We start from the raw sequence: 22,203 nt of genomic DNA on the forward strand, positions 1-22,203 counted from the left end.
TCATCTAGTCAAGGCTATGGTTTTTCCTGTGGTCATGTATGGATGTGAGAGTTGGACTGTGAAGAAGGCTGAGCACCGAAAAATTGATGCTTTTGAACTGTGGTGTTGGAGAAGACTCTTGAGAGTCCCTTGGACTGCAAGGAGATCCAACCAGTCCATTCTGAAGGAGATCAGCCCTGGGATTTCTTTGGAAGGAATGATGCTAAAGCTGAAACTCCAGTACTTTGGCCACCTCATGCGAAGAGTTGACTCATTGGAAAAGACCCTGATGCTGGGAGGGATTGGGGGCAGGAGAAGAAGGGGATGACAGAGGATGAGATGGATGGATGGCATCACTGACTCGATGGATGTGAGTCTGAGTGAACTCCGGGAGTTGGTGATGGACAGGGAGGCCTGGCGTGCTGCGATTCATGGGGTCGCAAAGAGTCGGACACGACTGAGTGACTGATCTGATCTGATCTGATATATATATATAGTGTTAATTAAAACATTATATATATATGTTATTATATATATGCGTGTGTATATATATTGTTATTTAAAACATTAACTACATAAAACACACACACACACACACACATATATAAAATGTTTTAATTAATAAGAAACTTTTACAGCCAAATACAGGAAGGAAGGAAGATGCACAGGAAGAAGAGAGGGGAGTACTCCTGGACTCTGAGATTTATAAATACATTTCATCCCCCAAATCTGGTACTTTTACTGTAGTATGACATTAGCCATATGGGTAAGCTTATCTGATTTTTTATTTAAATAAAACTATAATGAGATACAACCTCACAATGGCCAGAAGGCCACCATTAAAAATATATATAATAACAAATGCTAGAGACGCTGTGGAGAAAAGGGGACCCTCTGACACTGCTGATGGAAATGAAACTTGGTACAGACACTATGAGAAGATGAGCCACTGTGATGAGATATTTGGATGACATCACCAACTCAGTGGATATGAGTTTACGAAACTCCAGGAGATAGTGAAGGACAGGGAAGCCTGGCCTGGTGCAGTCCATGGGGTCTAAAGATTCGAACATGACTTAGTGACTGAACAACATGGAGAACTTACATGTTCACACACTGTATCTGGTTTATCTAGTTTTACCACTTACAGCTACCTTGTTGAGATCTATGTATGAAATTCCTCAAATGTACATATTACTTAAACCAAAAAAAGAGTCTGTACACATTTTCTTTAGTTTCTCCCCTCTTCGGTGGAGCTAATTCATGCTTTCTGATCAAAGTTTATAATACAATTTCTACCTGGATAGGGACTCAAGTCTCACAAAGACAACTTTGAAAAGCCTAATAACTCCTTTTCTGGAATTAACTATAAATTGTTACCTGTCTACACTTAGATTTGCTTTTGTCTGATTTTTAATATTTTATAGAGAACATGATATCAAATCTCATGGAAGCCCTTTACGAAAAGAATAAAATGTAGGCCTTCTCAATTGGCTTAACATAGAATCTAGAATAGTAAAGTTACTTCTCAGTATTTCAATTTTGGTTCTTCTAAAATGAAGAACCAATGACTCTTTGAGACCCTATGGACTGTAGCATGCTAGGCTCCTCTGTCCATGGGACTCTCCAGGCAAGGATACTGGAGGGCATGGGTGGCCATGCGCTCTTCCAGGGGATCTTCCCGACCTAGGGACTGAACCTGTGTCTCTTCTGTCTCCTGCATTGGCAGGTGGGTTCTTTACCACTAGTGCTACGTGGGAAGCCCAAGGTAAACCAAACTTGCTAAAAACATATATGAGAAAAATAACTTAAATACAGAAGATAGACATATTTTAAAAACAAAATGGAATCTTTGCTTATCTCACACAAAAATAAAATATCAAGATTAGAAATTCAAAATATTAAGAAGGACATGAGTTTTTTAAAAAAACCAGTAACATACACACTTACAAGATCCTGGATACTCAACATGCTAGAAGTCCTCTATAATAAACTCTAAATACTCATATGGAAAACCAGGCATTGCTTCAATGAATAATGGGCCAGTAGATTTATAGAAGTGCTAAACTAAATTTCAAAGATATATGTGTTTTTGTTAAAACTAAATCCCTCTAAAAACATTCCAGTAAAGCAGAACACATCAACAGTGACATCCTGAAACATTAGAGTTCTCTTATCAGTAAAAATAATAGGATAACCAATCACATTAAGTAGCAAAATATCAATGAATATTTCATTCTAAAATAAAAAAAGTATAGACTCATACTCAATTCAATATTGACTCAATAATTTTTAGTAATTATAAAAATATTACACTGTTATTTTTATCACTAGAATAATAAATGGAGTTGCATTATAGCTACATTGGTGATAGAAATTATTCCCTTAGTTGGGCCAAATAGTTATAGTTATTTTTTAAATAAATAAAGATATTTATAAGGCAGTAAAAATCCCATTTCTACTCTAATTATCATTTATTATTTTACAAATGTATTCTTAGTATTTTTCTGAAACACTATAATGAAAATGAAAATTCGTATAGTCTGGTATACTTCTAACATGGTTTCACATTTGTGAAGAAAGAAATAGAAAATCATAAGGTCCCCTGTAAATGATACTGCAAATCATTTTCAAATGAAAATAATAGGTGCATTTTTATATCAGAAAAAAAAAAGCCTAAAATACATGTATCTCCTAATTATGTGGCTCTGCATCCCATTGCTATGGTAATGTATCATCCTTCTTGGGATTTATTTTCCTTCCTGAAAAAGTGGCTAAAGTATTTAATAAATGTTCTCTATGGCTACAATTTCAAACATTAGGGTTATTTTAACTGGGTTAAATGAAAATTGTAGCCATCAGTTATAATTCTGGAAATAGCACACCTATTCTCACATTAATTATAGACATAATTTGGTTATATTAGAGCAGTAAGACATTGTCTGATTAAAAAAATAAAAGACAATCAAATTTCAGAGATTTGTAGCCTTAGTGAAATGATCAATTAATGGCAATTTAGGGAAGTTAAACTGTGGTGGTTACATCAAAATCTATAATATTCATTAAATCAAGTGCTGAGACAAACAGCACATACAAGACATTATAATAATCTATCCCAGCTTAGGGTGCTTTGTTGTATTAAGAGTCTAGATAAAATAGATTGGACATATATCTTATCTGCTGGTGCTTAATATAATATAAACCCAAGCTATAAATCTTCAGAGGGAAATCAACATCAACAAATAATCCACCAATATTACTATCATAAGGGCAACATAATCACATAAATTCAAAGAGATGAGTAATGATTAGCAGATAGATGCCTTATAAATCATAGTAATGTCACATAAAATTACATTTGTTGATTTGATCATAGGAGCCAACATTTTAAATATTTATATTGCTTATTTTAAAATTTCAGGAAAGATTCAGTTCCCTAAAACGAAGGCTTTCTAATTAACTCAAATAAACAGGTTGTCCATATCTTCAAATGCTACTCAAAGTTCTGCCATAAAGAAAATATAACAAAAATCTAGGAATTTTACTTGACTTTAAGTGAAAAAAAAATCCACCTCCTTAGGATTGATTAACAAATTTGACCTTTTAAACAAGAGCATGAGTATACAATTTAATTATTCAGAGAAAGTGCTCCTGATAAACTTCAAAATAAAAACATACTAAAGTTATTAGGACTTTCCTGGTGGCTCAGAAGGTAAAGAATCTTCCTGCAATGCAGAAGACCTGGAACTGTGTTACTGGAGAAGACTGTTGAGAGTCCCTTGGACAGCAAGGAGATCAAAGCAATTAATCCTAAAGAAAAATCAACTCTGAATATTCATTGGAAGGACTGGAACTGAAGCTGAAGTTCTAATAGTTTGGCCACCAGATGCAAAGAGCCAACTCATTGGAAAAGACCCTGATGCTGGGAAAGGTTGAAGGCAGAAGAAGAGGGTGGTAGAGGATGAGATGGTTGGATAGCATCATTGACATGAACTCCAGCAAACACCAGGAGATAGTGAAGGGCAGGAAGGCCTGGCCTGCTGCAATTCATGGGATCACTTAGCGCCTGAACAATAACAACAATAAAGTTATTCAGACAAGAAATAATGATAGCCTTGCATTTGTTTGCAACATGTATGCATGCTTAGTCAGACTATTTGTGATCCTGTGGACTGTAGCCCACCAGGCTCCTCTGTCCGTGGGATTCTCCAAGCACAAATACCGATGGTTGCCCCCCTCCAGAGATCTTCCTAACCCAGGGATCAAACCCAAGTGTCTTACATCTCCTGCATTGTCAGGCAGCTTCTTTATCACTGGCACCACCTAGGAAGCCCCTACAGTGGTCACCAATTTCTCCCGTTGCTGTATGCTGCTTTGTTAAGTGTCTTTACCATTCAACCAGTAGCCAGTCAACTTTCCATCCCTAGAATCTGGGCTCAGATATGACTGGTATTTGTAACTGGTACTGGCTAAGGGACATTAACAAACTCACCACAGGCAGAAGTTTAGGAAGCATCTGCACATGTCTGGGCTGCTCTCTCTTGCTGCTGGGAACCATTTGGCATCAGGAGGTCAAGCAGGGACTAACCTCCCACGGTATACAATCCTCAGCTCTCAAAGCCACCCAAGACACTCCTGTAAGGACATTCGAGATTATCCAGTCCCAGGCCGGCCAGTTAGTACAAACTAGAAAAACTGTCTAGTGTTTTGTAAGCACAATTTTGAGGGAAATAATAAAAACACAGGGTTTCCCAGGTGGTGCTAGTGGTAAAGAACCCACCTGTCATGCCAATGAAGGAGACATAAGAGACCCGGGTTCGATCCCTGGGTCAGGAAGATCCCCCAGAGGAGGGCATGGCAACCCACTACAGTATCTGTGCCTAGAGAATTCCATGGACAGAGGAGCCTGGTGGGTTACCATAGGGTCGTAAAGAGTTGGACACGACTGAAATGACTTAGCACGCACACATGGTTCTGTTCTATTATTTGTAGCAAAAGCTAGCTAGAGGAATCTTCATTATTGCTTTTACATATTATTTTCCATATCTATCATAACAACAAAACCCCATAGTCCATAAAATATTAAAGCAAAACAGTTAAGTTAGATGTGATAACATCATAGAATTACATATAATTCTTAATTGAAACTAATAATTTCTATGCTTTCCCATAGCAACTCTGTACCTATCCATTCATCACATGAGTTTTGAAATAATATACATGGTTAGGTGTTTGATTGACTAGCTAATTAAACCATATTCCAAATAAAATATAAAACATTTTAACTATTAACATCAAATTTTCTGCAAAAGTCTTTTACTATGTTGGATGATCTCTCAAGTTCTGTCTTTGATAATCTCTTTTATCCCGCATGGTCAGGAATATTTTGATTCTAAATTCCTGATTTACTCTGTGGTCAATAAGGCAGAAGCATGATAAGTTGAGTGAAATGCAACATACAATGTTTATTGCAAATCATAGACAGATGAAGGGAACAAGAACGGTGTGGTTACATCAGTGCTGATTTCTTCAAAAAAGCAGTAAGTGAAGGCATTCAGATAAATTATGTTAAATTCATCTTTTCCTACTTCAGGATACAATAAAAATATGGTAATTTACACTGTAAGATCGACATGAAACTTAGAAAAAGAATAGAAGAAACGGAAACAAGCAGGTATTAAATCACTTTTTTAATCTTCACAAGTACAGAGGATAAAAGATGAAAAGATGACGCAGCTTTATAGTAGCATGTTTTAATAATTCACGTCCCAAATGTTCTTTAGAAAGAAATGAAATGGCAGATAGTCACTAATTACATGTAAAATAAATTGAACAGGAATGTTTTCACTACCTTGCATTTAATAAAATAAGTAAAAGTTAAGAGAGAAAATTTATGAATTGAACAAATATTTTATCAGGGCAAAAAAATAACAGTGCTAAAATCACTTCATGTTTACTACTTACAACTAGAATATAAGTAGGAATGAAATAGTGACTATGGAACTCAAAAATATGGCATTTAATTTGCTATTCTTATTGTCTCTTACCTTATTTTCTATTCATTCAAATTTTATTTTATTTTCAAATGATAGGAATACTCTATTTTTTATTATTTTTTTTTAATTTTTAGTGGAGTTGATTTGTTTTATAATGTTGTGTTAGTTTCAGGTGTACAACAAAGTAAATTACCTGTATATTAGCTGTGGATATACATATATCCACTCTTTTTAATTTTTTTTAGATTCTTTTTCTCATATAGGCCACTACAGAGTATTGACCAGAGCTCCCTGTGCTTTATTGTAGGTCCTTATTATTTATCTGTCTTATGTGGTAGTGTGTATATGTCAATCTCAGTTTCCCGATTTATCCCTCCCTCCCATTCCCTGGTAGCCATAAGTTTTTTTTTTTTTTTTTTTTCTACATTTGTGACGCTACTGCTGTTTTGCAAAAAAGTTCATTGGTACACTTTTTTTTTTTGGTTCCATGTATAAGTGATATCACCCAGTGTTTGTCTTTTTCTGTCTGACTTACTCAGTACGGACCTTCTAGGTCCAACTATGCCACTGCAAACGGCATTGTTTTGTTCTGTTTTAGGGCTGAGTTAAAAAAAAATCCCTTTGTGTATATGTAGATGTTCTTTATCCATCCCTCTACACATGGACATTTAGGTTGTTTGCCCGTCCTGGCTATTCTATCAAATTTTATGATGAGTATTTTTGTAACCTGGTTAATTATCAGAAGTCTAACAGGTAGTGGTAGTGGTAAAGAAACCACCTGCCAATGCAGGAGACGTAAGAGACGTGGGTTTGATTCCTGGGTTGGGAAGATCCCCTGGAGGAGGAAATGGCAATCCACTCCAGTATTCTTGCCTGGAGAATTCCATGGATGGAGGACCTTGGTAGGCTACAGTCCATGGGGTTGCAAAGATCTGGACACGACGGAAGTGGCTTAGCAGCCAGCAGCGGCAGCAACAACCAGAAACATGCAATTCAGCATCAGACTCGTGTCATTGTAAAAAAAAAAAAAAAAAAAAACTGTCCAGCAGAACAAAGTAAATTTTAGAAGCTCAATTTATTTGTATATCTTAAAATCTATGAAAAAAATCTGAATTTTTTTCTGTCCCATCCTTTTTACAGAATCTGAAAAACATCTCTAGTCCTTCCTACAATTTCATTTTCTCTCTCTTTTTCTTATCCTTTCCTAAACTACAGAGGTTGACCTAAACTTTATTTAGAAAAAAAATACTCTTTTCACTTTAGGTTTGTAACAAAGGATAAAAGACAAAATCACAAGATTCTCTTTGACAATGAGGAGCAGTGTTAAAACTAGAACCCTGAACTGAATTAAAATTGTTATCCTATGACATGTGCATGTTGTAATGATTTAAAAACACAAAGGTGACTAAGTTTGAATTGTCTCCTGTCCTTATGTTTAACTCCATTATCTGATGGAAATACTCTTAACAAAATGATGGGCATTTTTCCATCTACTTTGTTTCTTATAGAAAAATTTTCTCATAGATGAAAGAATTTTTTTGGTGGTTACTTTTGAGAGGGTGGGAAAGAGAAAAGGAGGATGGACAGGAGATCAAGAAGGACTCAGCGATATAATAACATAAATCTAAATAACAGAATGTCTAATATTTTATTTAGGTTTCCCGGGTGGTTCAGTGGTAAAGAATCTGCCTGTCAATGTAGGAGACACAGGTTGGATCCTTGGGTTGGGAAGATGCCCTGGAGAAGGAAATGGCAATCCCCTCCAGCATTCTTGTCTGGGAAATGCCATGGATAGAGGAGCCTGGTGTGCTACAGTCTATAGAGTCATAAAAAAGTTGGACCAAACTTTTAGTGACCAAACGACAAAAAATATTTCATTTAAAATGATTTGCATACCACAATGTATACATTCAGTCTCCTTAAGACATTAGTGAAATCTTTATAGAAGCAAAAAATGATATGTGAATGTATGTGCAAGTTATGGAGAGTTAAGAAAGTGGGAAAATCTAGTAAATGACTGAGATCCATATATGGGTAGAGGTCACATAAAGGAAAAGAACTGTCATATAACATGAAAGTGAAAGTTGCTCCATCATGTCCAACTCTTTGTGACGCCATGGACTATACAGTCCATGAAATTCTCCAGACCAGAATACTGGAGTGGGTAGCCTTTCCCTTCTCCAGGGGATGCTCCCGACCCAGGAATCAAACTGGGGTCTCCTACATTGCAGGTGGATCCTTTACCAACTGAGCTGTGAGGGAAGCCGAAATAAATGGTGACAGAAACTGGAAACTAGAGCACCTAAGTTCCCTGGAAATCAAAAATTGTATGACTATAATTGGATCATCCATAGGATATGGAACAAGTGTTGAAGACTACACTGAAAAACTGTTGGAGCTAATCAACCAATTCAATAAAGTTGCAGGATATAAATTTCTTAAGTTTCTAAATATCAAGGTGATCAAAGGCAACATATGCATTCATTGTAATGAAAATGTTGCTTAGCAAAGATTAAATCAGTGAAATCAAAATTACACTGAATGTAATTTTTCTTTTCTTAATCCCTGGGAATTTCAGGATCTTGATATATCTTTGTAGTTTGTGACAAAGATTATATATTTTGTCACAGATATGCTTATTTAAAGCAAGTTCCAATCTATAGGAGACTGCTTATTACTTCAAAAAAGAGATTTCAAATGTTATGGAGACGGAAAATTAACGAGAAGAGATTATACCATAAGTCTTTCAATTTTTCTTATTAATGTAAATCAAAGAAAAATCAGAGAAGTGTGGTAGAAGCATGTGAATATGCAAAATCATGACAATAATAAGTTTTTACAGTGAAGAGGAAGCTTACTACATAAAATATAGACAGCAAAGTAGTTATAGTATTTGTGATTGGATTTTATTTTGATAGCTCTACAGAGACTTCAGGATGAGACTTAACATGATATTGGTCAAAACAAGGGTTTTTTGTGCTATAAGGCAAGAGTACTGAGGTTTCACAGATTCCTATTACAAATCAGCAGACTCTATGCCTGTTTGCTTTATATTGCTTTTTTTTTTGGTAGTATTTTATTTGATGGAACAATCTCATATCACAAATCATTTATAAACCATCAATCCAGCTAATAACAATATATAATTTGTAATAATTAAGAGTAATGAAGTTCAGTAGTGATACTGAATATTTGTCTTTATTTACTTATTATTACTTTTAGGCTCTGCTGGGTCTCTGTTGCTTCATGGGCTTTTTTCTAATTGTGGCAAGTGGGGGCTACTTTCTAGCTGCTGTGTGCAGGCTTCTCATTGTGACGCCATGGACCACTGCCTGCTAGGCTCAGTTGCTGGTAATGAATCTGCCTGCCAATGCAGGAGACTTGGGTTTAGTGCCTGGGTCGGGAAGACCCCCTGGGGGAGGAAACAGCAACCCACTCCAGTATTCTTGCTGGAAGAATCCCAAGGACAGAGGAGCCTCACAAGCTATATTACACGGGTCTCAAAGACTCGACGAAGGCAATGGCAACCCATTCTAGTACTCTTGCCTGGAAAATCCCATGAACGGAGGAGGCTGGTAGGTTGCAGTCCATGGGGTCGCCAAGAGTCGGACACGACTGAAGTGACTTAGCAGCAGCCGCAAAGACTCCAACATGACTGAGCGCCTGAACTCACACAGCACAGTGGTAAGCGAAGTTGGAAAATGGGAAATAGTAGCTACAGGGTCATTCTTGGGCTGATGAAATTTAGGATCAAGGCCATTTAAACCTGAGAGTCTGGACACAGATCTGCATGGATTTGTACCCCACGCAAGGTTCTGGAACACCCACAGTGGTATGCCTGCCTGCGTCTGAGACGGTTGAAAATAGAATTCCTCAACCAAATTGTTCCGCTCAATGTTTCCTGAAAAACCTTTGTCTTCTATAAACTATTTTCTTGCTTCTAAAGTTATCTAATTCGGAATCCAAATTTCAATCATTCTTCAAAGTCCAGCTCTCCTGCTTTCATATGGAAGCATACTAGCTTGATACATGGATAGCGATTTAGTGTGGAGGACCCAATTTAAAGTAAAAATATCATCACTAAGATTGTTCCCATACATAGTTCCTAGGCCTGACCTCTAAGGACAACGAACTACAAAATAAAAAGTATTGTGCTTCCCTTTTTTTTTCAAGGTTTGCTGTCTCATGACTTCACATCTTTTCCAGGGGAAGAAGTAAGCGTAGGGCAAGTGTTCCTCTATGTGCGTGTGTTTTGGTGGAGAACAAAACGGGACACTGTAGGTAACTGGTTTGTTTGTTCATAAAAACAACTGAATTTGAAGTAATGAAAGAATCTTCATGCCCTTGGAAAGCTTCTGCAGCATGTGAGAGAGAACACCAGTGAGAAGACAATAGCATCATTTTTGGAAACAATATATGGTAAGTAGTACTCCTTTTAGAGCCTTTCCACACTTTTTTTTAAATCCCAAACTACTGCATTTCTAGAACCAAGCTCACCTACATTTATGTATTTAACAACATCAAACTGTGTCCTAGCTTAATGAGGATTTCCTACTGTGGCATTTTTTGTCTTATTTTTAACAAGGTTAATTGTGTTCAGATTATCCATATGCTTTCTTCTGTGGATCTAGATCAGCATGCCAAACACAGAAATAGAAATAGAGATTTCCTGAATAATACATAACAACTTATTTTGAAGAATATTATGAATTGTTTTTAAAAATATTTTATCTTGGTAATGAAAGATACTTTTTTTCTTATTTGGACTATAAGACACATTTTAATCAGTTTAATGTATCTTCTGATAGCTCAAATGTTTTACTTTTCCTTTCAAATAAAAATTTTCAGTGGTCAAATCAGACTGTCTATAAAGCTACCTAATAAATATTCTTTCTTTAAATCTGGAATAACTTTTACATTTATGAGTTGTTTAAAAGCAATGAGTCAGAATGGAGAATTTAGATTTGAGTCATAGTATTAAGATTTTTCTTTGCACAATTTGAGACAGCTAAATTTCCATTTGCAAATGAAGACAATATCTCCTCCTATTTAGCACTGTGAACTAAGTAAGTTAATATGTATAAATATGTTTTGTGAACTGCAAAATTTAATGCTCAGGATTATTAAACATTATTCAGTACATGGATGGGGAGTTTCAGTGTTTTCATTAGTGGACAAATGGTTGAGGGACATGTAAACTATGGATGGAGGTTCCTGACATTGTACAGGAGATAGGAATCAAGACCATCCCCAAGAAAAAGAAATGCAAAAAAGCAAAATGGCTGTCTGAGGAGGACTTACAAATAGCTGTGAAAAGGAGGACTTACAAATAGCTGTGAAAAGAAGGGAAGTGAAAAGCAAAGGAGAAAAGGAAAGATACACCCATTTGAATACAGAGATCAAAAAAATAGCAAGGAGAGATACGAAAGCCTTCCTCAGTGATCAATGCAAAGAAATAGAGGAAAACAACAGAATGGGAAAGACTAGAGATCTCTTCAAGAAAATTAATGATACCAAGGGAACATTTCATGCAAAGATGGGCTCAATAAAGGACATAAATGGTAGGGACCTAACAGAAGCAGAAGATATTAAGAGGTGGCAAGAATACATAGAAGAACTATACAAAAAAGATCTTCATGACCCAGATAACCACGATGGTGTGATCACTCACCTAGAGCCAGACATCCTGGAATGTGAAGTCAAGTGGGCCTTAGAAAGTATCACTATGAACAAAGCTAATGGAGGTGATGGAATTCCAGTTGAGCTGTTTCAAATCCTGGATGATGATGCTGTGAAAGTGCTGTACTCAATATGCCAGCAAATTTGGAAAACTCAGCAGTGGCCACAGGACTGGAAAAGGTCAGTTTTCATTCCAATCCCAAAGAAAGGCAATGCCAAAGAATGCTCAAACTGCCGCATAATTGCACTCATCTCACATGCTAGTAAAGTGATGCCTAAAATTCTCCAAGCCAGGCTTAGCAATACGTGAACCGTGAACTTCCAGATGTTCAAGCTGGTTTTAGAAAAGGCAGAGGAACCAGAGATCAAATTGCCAACATCCACTGGATCATGGAAAAAGCAAGAGAGTTCCAGAAAAACATCTATTTCTGCTTTATTGACTATGCCAAAGCCTTTGACGGTGTGGATCATAATAAACTGTGGAAAATTCTGAAAGAGATGGGAATACCAGATCACCTGACCTGCCTCTTGAGAAATCTGTATGCAGTTCAGGAAGCAACAGTTAGAACTGGACATGGAACAACAGACTGGTTCCAAATAGGAAAAGGAGTATGTCAAGGCTGTATATTGTCACCCTGCTTATTTAACTTATATGCAGAGTACAAAATGAGAAATCCTGGGCTGGAAGAAGCACAATCTGGAATCAAGATTGCTGGGAGACATATCAATAACCTCAGATATGCAGATGACGCCACCCTATGGCAGAAAGTGAAGAACAACTATAGAGCCTCTTGATGAAAGTGAAAGAGGAGAGTGAAAAAGTTGGCTTAAAGCTCAACATTCAGAAAACGAAGATCCTGGCATCTGGTCCCATCACTTCATGGCAAATAGATGGGGAAACAGTGGAAACAGTGTCAGACTTTTATTTTTCTGGGCTCCAAAATCACTGCAGATGGTGATTGCAGCCATGAATTTAAAAGGCGCTTGCTCCTTGGAAGGAAAGTTATGACCAACCTAGACAGCATATTAAAAAGCAGAGATATTACTTTCCCAACAAAGGTCTGTCTAGTCAAGGCTATGGTTTTTCCAGTGGTCATGTATGGATGTGAAAGTTGGACTATAAAGAAAGCTGAGCACAAAGAATTGATGCTTTTGAACTGTGGTGTTGGAGAAGACTCCTGAGAGTCCTTTGGACTGCAAGGAGATCCAACTAGTCCATCCTAAAGGAAATCAGTCCTGAATATTCATTGGAAGGACTGATGTTGAAGCTGAAACTCCAATACTTTGGCCACCTGATGCAAAGAGCTGACTCATTTGAAAAGACCCTGATGCTGGGAAAGATTGAGGGCAGGAGAAAAAGAGGACGACAGAGGATGAGATGGTTGGATGGGATCACCCACTCAATGGCCATGGGTTTGGGTGGACTCCAGGAGTTGTTGATGGACAAGGAGGCCTGTCCTGCTGCTGTTCATGGGGTCACAAAGAGTCGGACACGACTGAGCGACTGAACTGAGCTGAAATGAACTGAGGGACATGTATGAACCACTTAAAAATGTATATATTTATTTTTATCCTTATATTCAGATATTTTCCTCAGGTTTTTTTTGGATTTTACAAAGATGTCTGAATTTACAAACATTAAAAAGCACTTAGTTGCACAAATGCGTTACCTTTTCTGTATTCACTACTAGTGTTCCTTAATAAGCATGTAATGTAATCTTGATAAAGAGGCTCAGATGAATTATTTGTAGATATTTGGTAAATATAACAGAAAAGGTTTAAGTTTATCAAAACTGAGGAAAGGAAATTGGTACAACCACTGTGGGGAATAGTTTGGAGATTCTTTAAAAAACTAAAAATAGAGCTACCATATGATCCAGCAATCCTACTCCTGGGCATGTATATGGAGGAAATCATAATTTGAAAGGATATATACTCCCCAATGTTCATTGCAGCACTATTAAAAATAGCCAAGACATGGAAGCAAACTAAATGGCCGTCAACAGAGGAATGGATCAAGAAGTTGTACATGTGCACACGCACACACACACACATGTATAATGGAATATTACTTAGTCATAAAAAGAATGAAAGAGTGTCATTTGGAGCAACATGGATTAACTTAGAGGTTGTCATACTGAAGGAAGGAAGTCAGACAGAGAAAGCCAAATATCACATGATATTGCTTATATGTGGAATTTTAAAAAATGGTACTGAGGAATCTATTTACAAAACAGAGATTGAGTCACAGACATAAAAAACAAGCTTAAGGATACCCAGGGGGAAATGGGGAGAGGGATAATTTGGGGGATAGGGACTGACATATACACACTATTATATATAAAATAGATAACTAATAAGAACCTACTGTACAGCACAGGAAGCTCTGTTCATACCCTGTAATGACCTGTGTGGGATTAAAATCCAAAAAAAGAGTGGATATTTGTCTATGCATAACTAACTCACTTTGCTGTTCACTTGAAACTAACACAACTTTGTAAATCAACTATACTTCAATTGAAAAAAAAAAACTGAGGAACTTAAAGTCCTATTATTTCTAGTGTTGTCAGACTGTAAATATTTACAGCAATTATTTATTTAGAATAGCAGGTCTACAATGTCCTGAAACATCTGTAGAAGAAACTTTTACAAAAACTAGGTGGCTAGAACAAGAAACAGTGACTTGAGATGTGAATTCTGGCTCACTTTTGAGTCCTCAGACCTTGAACATCTCATTTAAATTCTCTAAGTCTTGAGGTAAAGTATCTGCAAAATGGGAATCAAGTTATCTGCTCTGATAACTTCACAAGGTTGTTGCTTTGACATTTATATATCTTTACATGGAATTCACTGAACATATTAATTAAGAGAAATAATAAATATTACATTGATAAATATCTTAAAATATGGGGGAAAAAAACATTGATTTCCGAACAAGCTAATAACAGGATGGATTTTCAGACTTCATGTTAATTGACCCATCAGAAAAGGTTCTGCATTCTATCAACCTCTTTCCTTTCAGGATACCATACTCTTTGGGTTTTCTTCCTACCTCACCAGTCTCCCCTTCTTAGTCTGTGATTGGTTCTTACACTTCTTTCTAAGCTCTTCAATATTGGGGTAAAGGATTATAGTGAACATAGAATATCCAATATTCTATCCACACTCACTGATACTCTTGTTTGATCTCATGTATTTAAATTAGATAATAATAGCTATGGATATTAATATTGATATTAAAATGTCTCTAATTTGAGTCTCTAAGTTATACCTCAACATGAAATACACACTCAGATATCTTGCTAACTTGAATTACCTGCTCTTCTAGTAGGCAAAATTAATAGCTCCAAAATTGTGCTCAAAATCTTCACCCACTGCCTGCTTTGCCCCACACTGGCTAATAGTGACTACTCAGAACAAAAAACCTTGATATTATACTAGGATCTCTCTTATTCTCACATCCCATTTGCAATGCGTTAGCAAATCCCTGGAGAAGGAAATGGCAACCCACTCCAGTACTCTTGCCTGGAGTCCCATGGACGGAGGAGCCTGGTAGGCTACATATAGTTCATGGGGTCTCGAAGAGTCAGACACGACTGAGTGACTTCACTTTCACTTTTCACTCTCATGCATTGGAGAAGGAAATGGCAACCCACTCCAGTGTTCTTGCCTGGAGAATCCCAGGGATGGGGAAGGCTGGTGGGATGCTGTTCCATCAGGTCGCACAGAGTCGGACACAACTGAAGCGACTTAGCAGCAGCAGCAGCATTCCTCATATTAGCTTCTGTGGTAAACGCTTTACCTCTTATCTCTCCTAACAATAACCACAATATCTAGTCTCTAAAAATATTAGGGGCTATTATAAACTTTATTTTGCAGATGACAAAAGAAAGACCCAAAGAGGTTAAATAAGGTAACTAGTCTCAACTACTAAGTAACAGAGACAGAATTTGAAGCCAGGAACTGGACTTCAGAAATCTACTCTATGCTGAATGTTAGCTGTATTAAAATCCATTATCTGTCTGAACAGCCACAAAAATGATTTGAAATATAATAGAAATGAAAAAAAAAATCAAGAAAATGGCCAACTGACATTCACAATACCAAAAGGCACAGCTTTTCTCCACAAGCACAAAGGCACAGGGAAGAAGTAATGGAAAATTCAGCCCCATATGCAATATGAACCATAAAGTGATTGATAAGAAACTTGTAATGCTTATATGAAAAAGAATGTTAAAGGATGTTTCTGAGCAACACAAAGTAAGTTCTCAAAAAAAAAAAATTCAGGAGAGAAGCCATATTCTTAGACAGAAAAATCTCAGAACTATAAAGACGTCAATTTTATCAAATTCAATGTAGCCATAATTAAGTTTCCAACTGGAATTTTTATGAAACTTGACAGCTGATTAATAAATTCTTTTGGAAGAGAAAATGCACACTAGTCAAAAGGTTTTGAAAAAGAGCAATAATGCAGAACTTGCTGTAACAATTCCTTAAAGTTACAGTTTACTTTTAATTGAAATATATCGATAGAACAGGTAGAGGGACCAGAAGTAAATCTATGCACATTTAGTAATGTAGTATATCAGGAAAGGCGTATTTAATCAGTGATGTTAAAAAATGAAGTATTCAAATTATGGTATTGGGGACTAGTGGTCATGAAGGGTATGAGCATAGGAAGGAAAGAAGGCAGGGAGGGAGAGAGAGAGAAAGAGAAAGGAGAACAGAGAGAGAAAGGAAAAGAGAAAATAAAAGGAAAGGAAGGAAAGAGTGATGGAGGAAGGATCCTACCTAATAGGATACATCAAAATAGAAAAGTCTCAAAAACGCTCTCACTACCAAACAAATAAAATGATAATTATTTCTTTTAAAAATAAAATTTTATTGGAACAGCCAATAATTTATTCATACAAATGTATGCTACAAACATGAAAAAGTGAAAACCAAGGAAAGAAAGATTACTTCACAGCAGCATATAGTATGCCTCCCTGAGCTATTTTCACCCATATCCCAGAAGAAATGAAGGAATGGTGATATATTCTGAAAATATTAAGAAAAGTTTAATCCAAATCAACTAATTTGGATAGAGGAAAGAAGGTGGTAGAGTAGACAGTACTGGGGGAAAAAAAAAAAAACAAACCAGACTGAATATGTCATTGGAAGACATCTACAGAGGCAGAAAGGGCCACCAAGTCCCATGGAACTAGTATAGTCCAAATCTGGTTGATACAAGCATGTACTCAGTTTGGCTGCCCCTTCCCATCAGCAATGTCTCCAGGGAAACAAAGCTGCTAGACAGTAATTCTCTACCTCATATGTGGTAGAGGCTCATTAGGGATAATGTGAACTAGGTAAGGAAAGTGCTGTCAGTTCTAGTATTTAAAACTTTTGATTTTAATAAAACCAGAGCTCAAAGACAATAAAATATTTAAAAGACTATATGGACCTAAGGCAAATTCTGACAACACCCTTGTAAATAAAATACACAAATTATATAGAGCAAAGGCAACATTAATATGGAGAAAAATAAACTAATGGCATAGAAGAAAGACTCTAGATAATAACTTCCTTCTATCAGAGAAAACATACAAAGTTTAAAATAGAGAAATTATGATAGCTGCAGAGGATTAAAAAGATCATAAGAATTATTGCTTTCTCTGAAGACCTCAACAAATGGAACTGAATGATATTGAGTGATATAATATAGAAAAGGTCCCTGAAATGAAAGAAGTGAAATGGCAAAAATGTATCAGGCATCCAGGCAGAACATGCCTGGCATCAACAGGAGAAAAATACCAGGCTTTCCTGAGACTTTTAATAGCAATATCCGGTGCTAGAATTTTATAGAGCAATGAAGTAACAGGAAAAGAAGAGAGGAACCATTAATAATATTCCAGAAAAGAATAAAGACAACAGAAACCTTTCACGGGAAATATTTCAAGGAATAGCAAACAAACAAACAAAACTAATTAACAATGAAATACAAGTAAGGAAGAATGATTTGAATAGTAAAATCAGTCCTGGATAATCCATAATAAAAGAAGGACTGGTGGTGAGACTGACAGCCATCTGTATGTAAAATTAAGACCAAAGTGCCAAGGCAATTAAACTAGCAGAACAGAATGTAAATATTATGAACTCTGACAAAGTTAAGTATGTAATTATTAAAAAAAAAAAACCTGAAAATGAATAGGGGTGAAGACAAATTGGAGGAAAGCTAATCACCTCAAAACGCACGGCAGGGAGTTAATGAACACGGTCTGAAATTAAAACATGGGGCTAATGCATCCAGCTTCTTAATGGTATTCATCTTTTATTCTTAACTATAAAGGTAAGTTTAGAAAAAAACCTTTCTCATGGTGAAAAAATATTTAAGGTCAGCAGTTCTTTCCAATTTGTTTCTGTTTGCTGCTGCTGCTGCTAAGTCGCTTCAGTCGTGTCCGACTCTGTGCAACCCCATAGACGGCAGCCCACCAGGCTCCCCCGTCCCTGGGATTCTCCAGGCAAGAACACTGGATTGGGTTGCCATTTCCTTCTCCAATGCATGAAAGGGAAAAGTGAAAGTGAAGTCGCTCAGTTGTGTCTGACTCTTCACGACCCCATGGTCTGCAGCCTACCAGGCTCCTCTGTCCATGGGATTTTCCAGGCAAGAGTACTGGAGTGGGGTGCCATTGCCTTCTCCATTGTTTCTGTTTAGTTATGTATAATATATTAATAATAAATAGCAAGTATATGTCTCTCAATATATTGATCTTTTCATTTGTGCAAATCTATACATAACTGTCGTGATATTCACCAAATGTTAATTGTTTTTGTTTTTGTTTTTCTTGAGTGTAAAGACTTTGGGACAATTTGTGTATGTGTTTTAACTTGAATAAAGACACTAGAGTAAAATAAATCCCATCTGCATTAAATATCTGAATGTGAAATAACAGTGATAAAAATGCTAATAACAAAAAGATTATAGAAGCTTACAGGTATCTATTTGTATGGATTGGTTTTGCAAGGGAGAAAGGAACCTGAATAGAGATTTTCCAGGGCAGCTGAGGAATACAGGGTCAAGAGATTATCATGCTGTGTAAGCAGGAGAGAGGTTTGTTGAACTTGCCTGGCCCCATGGCTTTGTGTCTGAACTCTCTAAAGAACTGAACACAGGAGGTGAAAACCTGATTGCAACCAAGAATCCAGTTAGCATCAGAGCTTCGAAGCCAAATGAAATGACTGGAAGTAAAGGAAAGGTAGAACCTTGCTCATAGATCTGCTATTGCAGGAATCCTGAAAAATGCAAATTTGTTTGCTTTGCTATGGAGTTACTGGAATTGGAATTAACTGGTAGTTGTCCCCGACACAATTATCAGCCTGTCATGCACGATGCTGGGGTGGGGGGCAGTGGTGAGGTACCAGCTTAAGTGAGGATCCTTAAATAGGAAAACAAAACAAAACAAAACAACAACAACAACCCCAAAAAACTAAGAGAGGTGTTCAGCTATAATCAAATGAAGTTATTGTTGCTGTTGTTCAGTCATTAAGTCGTGTCTAACTCCATGAATTGCAGCACGCCAGGCTTCTCTGTCCATCACTATCTCCCCAAGTTTGTTCAAACAGTGAAGTTGGACAATATTTAAAATTGCCCTAGAGAACTCATGATGCAATGTTTTTACAGTAGGAACTAGTGAAATGTAGATAGTTTAACCATCTCAGTACTCTGAATTTCTGAAATCTTGAGAAACATTTAAATTACATTAAAAAGCTGGTGATACAAGTTTTAAATTCCTGATAATTTAAATATTTAACCTAATGTTAGACTGCATGCATTAAAGTCCCATTCAGAATATTATATATAAGGTCAAATTCCATATTCTTTGAATATTTTGTACCCAAAGATAACTATACACTTAACTTCACAAATGTTGAGTACCTACTCTATGAAAATAATGTTAATTTTGAAGATGCATTGAATTCTAAGATATTTTAAACATACAACATGCTTTTCTGTGTGTGCTGATATGATCAACCACTTTAAAAGGTTGTTTTCTTAAAAGCATGAAGAAGAGAGTAAACTTCACTGGGTAATAACAGAACTTCAAACGTCTATAGAATTTTGGTGGTGAGCACAGGGCCTGTGAGCTTGTAGGGTAGAAACAGCCCATGATTTATTAAGTTAGGAGGTTAGGTGCTTATGTCTACGGGCAACTGCACTTTCTGACCAATAGAAATGTACTATCTTTCTACAGGATTAAATAACTACATAACTAGAAAATAAATTTCAGAGTGCAATACTGGCTAAATATAAAGAAGGCAAGCCATTGGCATTAGCGCAGGAAAGCACACACACAATCAAAACACACACACACACAAATCAAAATTGCAGGAAAAAAACTTGCACAAATCAAAATTGTAATACACTTCTATTTTTCTATTAATTGAATTTTCATAATTACATTTTGAATTTATTAGATTTTCTTATCTTACCTACAGGAACTTTGACACTTTATCTAAAACATTTGAATATATGAAAATGTGTAGAAAGATTGAAATGTACAGTGGAATTTAAAAAATGATGTAAAACCTCATCTCTACAAGTATTACTGAGTATTTTGTGTTCTTTTTTAACCTAAGATTTAGGCATTTTGATCAGTTTCTACCAAACTCATATTATTCATGAGAAAAATGAAGGCTCGGGAACTTTGTGGCCAACTTTTTAAAACAGTGCAATAACTTGACGGCAGAGAAAAAACAACTGCATGTGTTCAGGGTAAGAGAGTCTTAATGTGGAGCTTGCTTATAGAAGATACATTTTTCTCCTTAGTTTAAATATTTATTTTTGTGGCATATGGGTAGAGACATTTTCAAGGAGTAAATGAGTCTCTTTTTTGTTCTCAAACCAGACCTCCAGTCTGCCTGCTAATGGAACATGCTCCCTCCTGCCTGGGCGGTACCACACTTCACAGGTACTGAGAGGCAAAGGATAATGAGAGAAGAAGCGCCAGGACTGGGGATGGGAAAGGGAGCATACAGATTCCAATCAATATGGTGGGTTTTAGAAATGCTTGTGAACTTTCCCAGGGATAAAGGTTAGAAAGCACATCTGTCACTACCTCACATTTAAATACTATCACAGTAAATTCCTTCTTATTTGGTCCACAGATGGAGTGAACATACCTCGCAGGTTCTTAGGAGAATCCTTGTTTACACCTGTTGCTATACTCTCAAAAATGTTCCTACTGAGAAGGTAAATTTTATGATCCTCCTACCAACAGGGACCTTGACAATCCTTCTCTAAACTGTACTCTAAGGAAGATACTCCAAAATGATCTAAAACGGCTTTGAAAATAAATTTTTTTTTTTTTTTTTGTGGCGAGGAGGGTGGTCATCCCTGGATTTATCAATAGGATATATTTTCAAAGAAGTTCCTGCCTATGATGACTCTCACCTTTGTCCTATGTTAAGTACTATTTTTATTTTCATGTATGAGTTTGCATTTCTTCAAATATGAAATTATTTAATAGTGCCAAACACAAGAAGGAATCAGAAAATAACTGAGTGGTGATGACTTCCAATCAAAGGGAAGATGCTAATATGTGTTAGCATGCTATTTTTTCAGTTTTCATAAAAATAAAAAAGAACAATACCAAACTTTTAAACCTAATTGGTTTTGCTTATTTATTCCTGTAAGGTCAGGTGTGCATACGGATCTATTGTGTTATTTATTCTCTGACCAAAATCTAGAAAATAATTTTTATAAAAAATTTCCAGTACCCAGAGTAGCAGTCACTATATTATATATAATACATTAGGAAGCATTGCAGCTCACACATAACAAAATAAAAGTTAAATGTAATATAATTATCCTATTTAGAATTTTTATAGAAAAGAATCCTTTGTTCTGTGTTCACTTTGATATTTAAGGGAAAAAATAGCCTTGAAGCAAATTATAAAATTTTGGCTTACTGTGCAACTCATTTGCTAATATATTATATTAAAAATATTCAAACATTATTCTAGTCTAAAATAGACTTTGATATTTATGAAATAAGGTTAATAATCTTTCCATATTTAACAATCTTTCTAATTATTATGTTTTATTAAATTAATTTCCACACATACACACTTGTCCTAGGGGAGTGCCTGTTACACTTGAAAGAGTCTAGTGAGATTTTGATGTACCAAAGATACTACCTTCTGAGAAATAACACACTTCAGCCAAAATAAGCAACGTTAAGCTATAATGCTTTGATTTGTACCATGCTGCCAGGTGATAAAATACACATAGCACACACACATACATTCACATTTGAAAGAGTAAATATTCTTACTGGTTTTAAATAATGTAGATCCAGAAATAAATTCAATTTCTGTACTAAGACTTTCTGTCACCTCTTTTTAAAAAATGCATGGCCATTAAAGCTGAAAAGATGTATAATACATTGAATTAGAATCATTTATTCAAGCCAAGATTCTTGCAAAAATTACTCAAAATATGTTAAATGCCCCTTTTGGAATGAATATAACTGGATTTTTAATGTCAGAGGGGCATATTTTATAGACT

At 36.1% G+C, this 22,203-nt stretch overlaps 1 protein-coding gene across 1 annotated transcript in view; it reads right to left on the bottom strand.

Moving 5' to 3' along the window:
- The window catches only part of SGCZ (sarcoglycan, zeta), a 395,846-nt gene that overhangs the window by 152,877 nt on the left and 220,766 nt on the right, over positions 1 to 22,203 (bottom strand). The gene's annotated exons all lie outside the window — the stretch shown is intronic.

The sequence above is a fragment of the Bison bison genome, unplaced genomic scaffold (genome assembly GCF_000754665.1).
Source record: "Bison bison bison isolate TAMUID 2011002044 unplaced genomic scaffold, Bison_UMD1.0 scf7180017864105, whole genome shotgun sequence".
Lineage (NCBI taxonomy): Eukaryota > Metazoa > Chordata > Mammalia > Artiodactyla > Bovidae > Bison > Bison bison.